This window comes from Rhinolophus sinicus, chromosome 3 (assembly GCF_057876585.1).
Source record: "Rhinolophus sinicus isolate RSI-liver-muscle chromosome 3, RSI-T2T, whole genome shotgun sequence".
Lineage (NCBI taxonomy): Eukaryota > Metazoa > Chordata > Mammalia > Chiroptera > Rhinolophidae > Rhinolophus > Rhinolophus sinicus.
In genome coordinates, this window is record NC_142503.1 from 128,727,735 (window position 1) to 128,737,799 (window position 10,065).

Here is a 10,065-nt window from a genome sequence, read left to right on the forward strand (position 1 = left end):
TTTCCAAAACCACTGTGGTTGGAGCCAGAAATCACACTGGGTTTAACAATGTGTCCAAACAAGTCCACTGGGGACAAACCTGGGGGTTGGGGGGGAGACTTGAAGATGGATTCTGGACAGTTTCACAATTTTTTACTTTTTGTAATATATAAACAACAACAAAGATAATTGATATTTAAGCAGCAGAACACAGGCAGCAAGTTTCCCAGCTCTAGAAGGGAAGACTTTGGTATTTGGCTAAGCTGTGGAAGGGCTGACGAGTGGGCTTCGGGGACAGCAGAAGGGCCCAGGACCTAGAGGCTGCCCACATGTCTTAGAGCCTAAGAAACGTTTCCCACCCAAACCAAAAACACTTTGAACTCAGTGGGAATCAGTATCAGAAAATCCCATGAACAGCACTTACTGGGTAGAACATGAAGTTGAGTTCCTTTTCCAAAGACAATGTTGTTATAATTTAGTTCACACTGTGATTGGGGACATAACAAAAACTCCTAATGACTCTTTTCAAGAAAGTTACACATCCCCGATGGATGATTCATCTTCACGGATCTTAACTTCCCGCATTGCCTCCCCTACTCTAATAAACAGGCCTCACTATCTCTTCAGCCATCTTTCTCTGTGTGTTCTGGTTGTTTTGCTTGACTTTTATGCTGCTTATTGCAAATGTGCAGAGAAGAAATTCGATAACCTCATTTGAAACTGAGAATGAATTATAAAAGCAACAATTCCATAAACTCCTTTGTGATATCAAACACAATTGTATTATTTCAGGCAAAAAAAAAAAAAAAAAAAAAGTTGGCAGCCAGCCATACTAGAAATCCACTCTCAGAGCCCCCCAAAAGATGAGGGCAGGAAAGGATCATGTCAGACACACCCCTGAATTTCCATCTGAACTAGAACTCCATTACAGAGCCCTCTGTTCTAGAGTGGTCATATCACCAAACTCTGAAGATACCTCACCTTAGGCCAAGTACATATTCGCTGCATTCATTACAGCCCTGCCCTAGCTGGGGGTAGTGGGGGGTCATTCATTTTGGCCCAGAGAGATCCCAGTCTTTTGGGGGAAGATTCTCCTTTCACAGGCTATGAATATGGTCTCTTATCACCAAGTGATGGAAACCTGATGCCATTACCACTAGCCCCGATGGATCCTTGTTTGACTCATAAAGAACCAAGCCCCACTGTCTCCCTCTCATTGCCTACCTGATCCCCAAAATACTTTTTCTTGCAGTCATTAAAAAAGATTAACATGAGTTGGTCATGCTTACTAGATCTAAAGCAAGTTTATAGAGTCAGCTAGCTGGTTTCCTTGTCTTTGGGCATTTCCCACAGATAAACCATTCAACAATAGCCTATCCTATTTTAAAGCTCCTTGGATTGAGCATTCCATAGTCTCAATTATAACCTGTTGTAGGGCTGAATAACCCAGTCAGTCAATTTGTCAACCCCTGCCTCTTACTATTATTTTTTGACTGACGTTTTGATGGGCTCTATTGTCCCCAAAATGGCACTGTGGAGGAATTGACACCCCAGGTGCACCCTCAGGAACATCAAGCTCCTGAATTTCTTATTTTTCTCCTCCCCAATGAGGTATGTTTAAAAAGCTTTTACTCCCCATGGAGGACTTGATCATTAAGCAAAAATCTTGTCATCATGCCTGCCATATTATATCACCCTGAATTTCCTTTTAGGTGTTTATAAAGCCATCTGGGATCATCAGTTGATCTCTGAATTGTTTCCTCCCCCATTGCATTTGAGTAGTAAAGCTGTTTTTAGTGAAATTTGATATGTATGGGACTAGAAGTGGACATTTGTCAAAATGAGACAACATTTGGGTTTCCTATTAAGTCTTCTAGAATAAATACGTATGCAGGCATGAGAGACAAAGAAGGTACCTCCTACCTATTAGTGGCATTTAAAATGAGATAGATTCTCATTTTTAATAGAATGGAAGACAAATTCTGTGGTCGAAATCACAGTAAACACACACATCATTGCTGAACAGTTGAGGAGATACTTTCGCTGTAAATAACTCATGGCCTCTATATCTCTGGAAGAAGGACAGCTGAGCTATCATATTAAAGGCAATTTGGGATGATCTCATTTTGCATTATTTATCATTAGTGCTGTATTCTCAACAATCACAAATGTGTTATGCATTTGCAAAAGCCATTTTCCAAAACGTATAATCATCTACATATTAAATCTCTACCAACTTCACAGGATTTGTTGGGACAAATATAAATAGAACATGGTCACTTACTGGGCTTTACCACCAGCTGGGTTCCAGTTCCAAAGAACAGTCTCGTGTTATCATTCCCACAGCATTTCCTGCCTTTATTGAAACCCCTAAAACCCCACTGAATATAAGGTACCGTGGCGATGAGGCAATTGGACTCTCCGTGATTTTTAAATCTCTGTGTCTCTAGATAGGAAGAAAAAAATTGATTCTGCTACATAAAACAGATCATTTTTATTTAAAAAGACCAAACTTATGACCTTTTAAAACCCTTTGCATTTCTAGGCTTAAATCTGCCAAAGCTGAATCAAATAATTTGTTAACAATTTTTGCTCTCATATGTGTGAGCTCAGCCTTAGACACTCAGTCTGACGGGATGCTGCATTCCTATATCCACAGGGATGTTTTCCATCTGCACAACCATCTGAACTCACATCCAGACTCCCCCCAAACTCCACAGTCCTGTCCCCTAGTCAATGGTCAAGTAATTCCAAAGGCTTTCTCACCACAGAACAGTGTCGATGTGGCGGCCTAAGCACAGATTCCACCAGGAAAGGGTAACAAAAGGTGAACAGTCCTTTCTGTCCCCAAAGAAGTTCCACCCTGGCCTCACATGATGGTTCACACACACAAGAGGAGGGAGTTACGACACACCATCTGCCACAGCCCTGAAGTACAGTCCTGAAATGAGTGAAAGAAGTGAACATTTTCTGTTATAAGAAAGGATGTATCTTAAAGGCAAGGATGAGAACACACAAGAGCTCCTTTATTACAAAGCTGAGCATTGGCTGGATTTTAATATACACTAAATATCGAAGAAGAGAGAGAGAGAGAGGGGTGAGCATCCAAGACAGTGATACCAGGTCTTGGTTGAAAGTAGAGCCTAAGTGACAGAATTTTAAGTGTGGACAGAGAAGGAGACTTGAACTCATCCCCAATGTGACTGTGATTTAATTCTTCAGATTTGAATAGAAAGAGTTCAAAACTGATTTTATTCCTCTCCTCTCAGCCTGGGAGCAGTAGGTGTCCAGAACAAACTAAAAGGATTCTAGGGAAAATGGAAGGGGAAGCAAATGTAGGAAATTCAGGGAAGCTGTTACATGCAGGGGTCAGTTTTAATACCGAGCTGACTTACCCTAAGCCTCGTCTTTGCCCTCCTCTCACCCGTTCTTCCCCCCCCACCCCTTCTTCTTTCCACCCTAAGGTCAGTTCTGCCCACCTTCTCAGCAATCTCCCCAAGTATAGCTTTAGAGTCTCTTTTGGAAGAAAAAGAAGAAGATGTGGCTTATAGATGAAGGTTCTTGGACCAGCTGACACACAATTATAGAATCAGGTTAGCAGAGGTTTATCTACACAGGTAAAGGTAGGACTAGAGCTGAGAAGTGGCCTGAAAATAGGGTTCACAGAACAGAAAGCCTATATCATTTAGATGAGAACAATTTTTCGCACAGTAGTTTTTCTTCCTGGGATTTATCTAGATACTAGCACCGTTTCCCCTTCTCTGACTGTGGGGTGCCATCCAGGAGAATGGGAAATTCTGAGACTGCCGTATTGTGGTAGATAAGGGATGATCGTGGGGAACTAAGTCAGCCTTCAGCCCTCCTTTTCACCAGAGTGGCTGTTACTGCCCACTTGTCACACAGAATCCCACTACTCACGTACTTGGCTGGACAGAAAGCAGAGTGCCAGTCCCAAAGATGAGCTTGTTTGCAGCACCCCCATAATTCACACAACCCGTCAGAGCCTTACAATAACCGTCAGGAAGGGCATGGCGGCACGGGGTGAAAATGGGCTTCATCTTTCCAGGCTAAGAGAGCACATCAGTCCCACTACAGCAAAGGCTGACTTGCCAGGTATCCCTTCAGCTCCCATATTCCGCTGACATGCCCTGACACTGCCTTTTAAGTTATGTCCTTGTGGGGTTTGCGCTAAGGCCCAGAACCCTGGGTGATTCACCAGCAAGTGACCAAGAGCTTTGCAGGTATCTCTTCCCCACGTGGGACAGCAGCCAGAAGCAAGGTTGTGGGGAAAGCAGCAGGCACACAATTTTTCACCCACTGGTCTTTGACTGTGGACCCTTCTCTTTTCTTCAAATTTGCTCTTTCAATGGAATGAAGCTGGTTCTATCCTTGGGAAAGAATTCCAACCACATGAGAGGGAAATAGATACTCCTCAACAACCCAGCTCTGCTCCCTTGGTGGGCAAGTTAAGCGTTATTTATTCTGGAAGCGACTAGACCAAACAAGAGAGTTGGTGGCTGACATTGCCTCTCACCGGGAGCGAAAACCCCATTTAGGTCAAATGCATTGTCTCCAGCAGGCTGGATTGTTCTTAAAAATATAATTTGCATGCTGTGCTTCATGTATTATTCAACCCGTTTCTCCTCTCCTTTACTGTCACATCTCTGAGACTTACCTGGCTTTATAATTAGCTTGGTTCCAGAGCCCCAGACCCACTGATAGTTGCTATCTACACAGACACAAAAACCTTAACAAAAACCTTCACTGTCCTTCTGGGGAGCCTATTAGAGATAAATCCCAGATAAAAAGTCCAGAGCAAAGCACATGAAACAATGTAGGAATATTGACTATTGAAGATTATTTGCTCAATTTAATTACATTTGATTCCCTTGCCCATTATAGATTCCAGACACAGATGATGAAATCGAATGACTAAACATCTAAAGTTAATCTAGGTCTCTCTGCATATAAGGGAAGCATAATTCGTAAACAGTTTTCAAATGGGAGAAGTTGAGTTTGCTTCACCTTTCCTGACATTTTTAAATAAAAATGCAAAAGAGAGAAACAGATCATTTGTCTGGAGTCATAATGCATCTGCTTCTCTAGTGTCTTACTTTCACTGCTGATAAGATTTTAGTCAGAACCATGATATTCACACATAGAGTAACCCGATTGGGTTTACAGACAGCTCTATCTGTGAGAAATGACATCCTGAGGAACATGGACGCAGGCAGCTAGAATCACGGAAGCCCCCGCACTGAGCGGTGTGGGGGACAGCGGCCTGCACCACCGTGAGAATGTACTAAAGCGAGTTGGCTGCTTCTAGAAAACACCTATTCAGAACTGCTCCTTGATTTCTAGTACTTACTTGGAAAGACTTGCAATCTGGTTCCAGCCCCAAAGATGACCTTGTTGTAGTTGTTGAACACAGTGATACTGGGGCCTACAAAAACCCCTGGGCCCAGCAGGGCACTCTGTTTCCACGTCTGCCCTCTCTGCTCTTATCCATCCCGGGCACCACATAACTACCAACTGCAAAGAAGACTTGGGGATACACTTAACACACCAATGCAACAAAACTTAACTTTTGTTAAGTTTCATCCTCTGCAAATGCCTGTGACGTGTGCTGATTATGTTTCCAATTCCCAAAGACAACAGCTCCAGGTAATTCACTGGAAGAAAACAAGGAATCTCAAGCTCTAACTCCAGTTCTGAATTTTTGGGGCTTGATTTAAATTATTTAACGTGTGTGTGCTTCGGCTTTTCTGTCTATGTTTGATGATATGTGATGCTGTTTACCTTATTAGAGAATGTTATGAAGATAAAAGTGGTAGTGCAGGGGGTTACAACATAGAAGTGCATTTTGAATAATGTGGGGAAAATGTGCTTGTTCAAGGCAAGATATTATGAACACGAGTGGGAGGGAATATGTTAGCTGAAGTTTATTGTCAAAATAACTAACAAAAAGCTTTGTTCATAAAAACTGAAGGAGAATATATCTGTCACGTGTGTTTTTCCACAAGAAAGTTAGTGGATACAACCATTTCATCTCCCAGAAGAGACAGGCTTGGAAAAGGTTAGCTGAATTCTGAGGTCTAACTGCCAGGGGATAAGAAGAAATGACTGCCCTCCCACAGCCGTCAATGAGCATAGATTAGGTTTCCATGACATGCTAATTTCCCTTTGCTGTTGGCAGCATTAAATGAAATCAGCCAAAGTTATTTTTAAAAATGAATTTGACCATCTTAATGGTGAAACTTATAGTGTAGTTAGGTCCATAAATTGTATCCCATCTGTCCTGTGCTTAGCTGGGAAATGGTGTGTGTGTGTGTGTGTGTGTTACAGAAGACCTCCTTTATATGATTTATCGACTTACTATACCACAGAAATGAAAAAAGACACACTTACTTGGTGTAACAATCACTTGAGTGCCGGACCCAAAAAACAGCCTACTCCCAAAGCTTGTCTGCACAACGACTGACTCTACTACAAAAACCCTGCCACCTCTTCATAGCCACACATCACACGTTCCCAGGTAGAAGCTACAATTTTCCAGGAAGGAGAAGATTCAGACACATGTATCATGAAAGCCATGGTATTCCTTATTCTGTGGCAGACTTTCCTCCAGAAATTCTTCTGCATCCAGGGCCCAGCTCCGGCCTCCATGTAGGCATTTGATAGCCCATGGTGGCCACTGCCACCTCTGTGGGAACTCTGCTGGGGTCCGCCCTTGGGGAGGACTCCCTCAGTTGCCTGAGCCATTTAGGGATCATGCCAGGAGCTAACAAACTTCTCAGAAATTCAACTGACAGGCTAACAAGGCAGGTGGCAGCATGTGGTGGGGTTGGTGCGGGGGGTATGCATGGTCATCAGGAATCACAGGAAAGAGACAGGAGAGGAGTTAGAGATGGAAGGGTAGACGTGGAGTGGAAGGGTCTGAAAACAAAAGTAAGAAGAGTAGACACACAGCTGATGTCTAAATTCGTCATGCTCTGCTTTGTGAGAACACAGGAGTTCTAGGGGAAAGAACTGTTCCTGGCTCTGTCAGCTGCCCTGACCTATTTAGTGCCGTTTTCCCTCCTGTACCAACCTCTCACATGCAGCTGAGAAGGCCCATGCTACACACAGAGACCACCTCCCTGTCTTCTTTCTGCCTCGCAGTCATCTGACCAAATGTTCCACGTAAGGGGCAGGAACAGCAGCCACAAAAAGATACTCAGAATCTGTTTCTCTCTTTCTAATTAAGCTGTCAATCTGTTGAGCTAATAAGTCGTATGAAGTGTCTTAATCTCTTCCAAGGAAAGGAGTCATATAAATGCAAAATAGCAGCCGCTATACATCAAATGACTTGCTGGGTATCTTTTCTTTGTGTGAAGAGATGCTGTTGAATAGAAGGAAAACTTTCTGTGTGGAGAGGAGACAGACTGGGGGGAAAAACACAACAGCATTTGTTTTTATTAGGCTGAGTCTATAAAGCACAAAGTGAAACAGATCTGGCAATTATTTAGGTAATGTGATAGTCAATTCAGGCAATTTAAAGCATAAGGAAGGTTTCTCAAGGAAGTGCCTAAATATCCAGATCAGCTACTGACATTAATCAAATTAACCGGACAATTGTGCTGTGTAGACACAAACTAATAAATGTGCCTGAGATGGTTCTTCTGAAAGGTTACATTTTATAAATTTAACATTAAAACGGGTCCAATATTTACACCCACTCTCTTCATTTTGGCACTGCAACTGACATTTCCTATTTTTTCCCTTGCTACACCCGTCTTACGTTTAGAGCCAGAAAGGTAGGGGTGACCTTCTCCCTGGAGCGTCTTATCAGGTTAACACATGGAAGCTCATTTAGAAATTCATTAGGTGCCTGGGATGTGAGAGCTGGTCATTATAGATTAAGGGCTTTTCCTCAAGTGGCAAAGGACTTACGGGGAATAACGGTGACTCTTGTTCCAGTTCCAAAGACAAGCTTGTTTGCCCCAGAAATTGGCACAGTGTTTCTGCCCTGTACAAAAACACTTTGCTCTGCTAAATTATCTTTTTCTTCTTCCTCTGTAACACTCACTAGGGGTATGCTCTGCACATTTTGACTTCTACTTGGTGATGGTCTTTTAAAAAGTATCCTATGGAAAATGCTGTCTTCCATGTTTCTTAAACCAAAAAAAATCTAAATCACTAACAGTCTCCTTTCTCTCCTCCCCATTTTTTCCCAAATAAAAGCTAGCCATTCCCACGATTGAAAGACAACTTTCTCCTTGAAAGACAGTTCTTAAAGAATTCTAGAAGCTACAGGGGTGGTTTCTACTCTAGCATACTATGATGTAAAGTCACCTTTATTTTTTGTGTGACACTCTCACATTTGATGTTTTTATTTCTCCCAAGTCAGCCAAATTGATATTCTCTGTCTTAGCCTAGAACTTCCAGACCCACTCCCCTCAAGTCTTGCCACTCTTTTTGCCACTAGCTGAAACAAAATGGGTTAGAAAAGACCCTATCAAGTAGTTTACACACATTCTACTAACTTTTAAAAAGGAAAATAAAACTTAAAAATAATGCTCTTTGGTTAGAAGTTGAAAAGGCAGAGAAGATTTACCAAGAAAAAAATGAAAATAGATGGCAATTGTGGTTCACTCGGGAACATTCAAACCTACCTGGTTTTACTTGTAATGCTGTCCCCTGCCCAAAGACGAGTTTTCCTGCAGTGCCAGAGCTACACTCTAATACTACACTTTACAAAAACTTCAAAAGGAGATCATTTCCCCCCTTCTTTCCCTCCAGAAACTTGATCTACTAATGACAACTACTATTTATCGAAGATTTACTATGTGCCAGCCACTATGCAGAGCCCTTTACAGGTATAAACTCTTTCAATTTCCTAACAATTCAGTGAACGAGGTACTACTATTATCCCCATTTTACAGGTGAGAAAAATGAGGCATGAGGAGATTAGGTAACCTGTCCAAGGCCACACATCTAATAAGTAGCAGAGTTAGGTTTGCCTACGTAGTTTGATGCCAAAATTCATCTTCTTAACCACCACACTATATCTTCACTAGCTTTTTGTTTTTCTTCTTCCCGTTTTGGGTTCTCCATTAAAGTGCGTATACCAGTAAAACTGACTAAATAAGTTAGCTCATTGATGCTAATAAATGTACCTTGAATCAGTTCTTCTGAAAGGCTTACATTTCATAAACTTAACATTAAAACTGGATTAATATTTATATCCACTCTCTTCATTTTGGCACTGCTATTGACATTTCCCATTTTTTCTTGCAACACATGTCTCACATTTAGAGCTGTAAAGGTAAGGGTGACTGCCTCCTTGGAGAGTCTTATCAGGTTAACACACAGACACTCATTTAGAAATTCATTAACGCCTGTATCAAAGATGCCTTTCCTGCAGCCCCTTGGCTCCACTGCACAACTCCCCTTCCTTTCCCCAAGCTTTGCCAAGCCTGGAGCTCCAGAACTGCTGAGAGCTACCTCCAGCCAAAGCCACAGCCAACACTGCTGGGAACACAGTCTGCTTGTACAGTGCACAATTCTGAAGAGGGTAGATGGTCTCTAAGATGTCCCTGAAGATTCTTGGAGAGAACTTCTCAGGGGCGGCCAGAATTAGGATGAAACCAATTGCTTTCCTGTTACTTCTAGCAAATCCACCCTAAGGCCGTAAGCCAACAAGGACTGAAAGATGCAGAAATTATATGGCAGGTTGAGAAATTCTAGATAATCCATGCTGGGGAGATGTTCTCTAGGGAGGTCCCTGGGATGCATGTATGTCCTGGGTATTCCCAGCAGCACATGACTTCTCTTTGGCTGGAGTCTGGGGGGACAGTATTTACCAAGGGTCCATGGTGAGACTGGCACATATAGACTAAGAAGGCTGTGGTAGGTGAGGCATATCCTCACCTTCTCTGACTCTCACTGCTCTCTGATAGCCTTCTTTTTGGAATGGACTCGCCTGTTTGCTCTGTAAGAAAATAGTTTCATACCCCAACTGCCATGCACTCATGGACCCCTCCATCTAGTTATTTTGATTGAAGGATAGGATAGGAAAGGGCTCAGCTTGGGTGGACGGGAAAA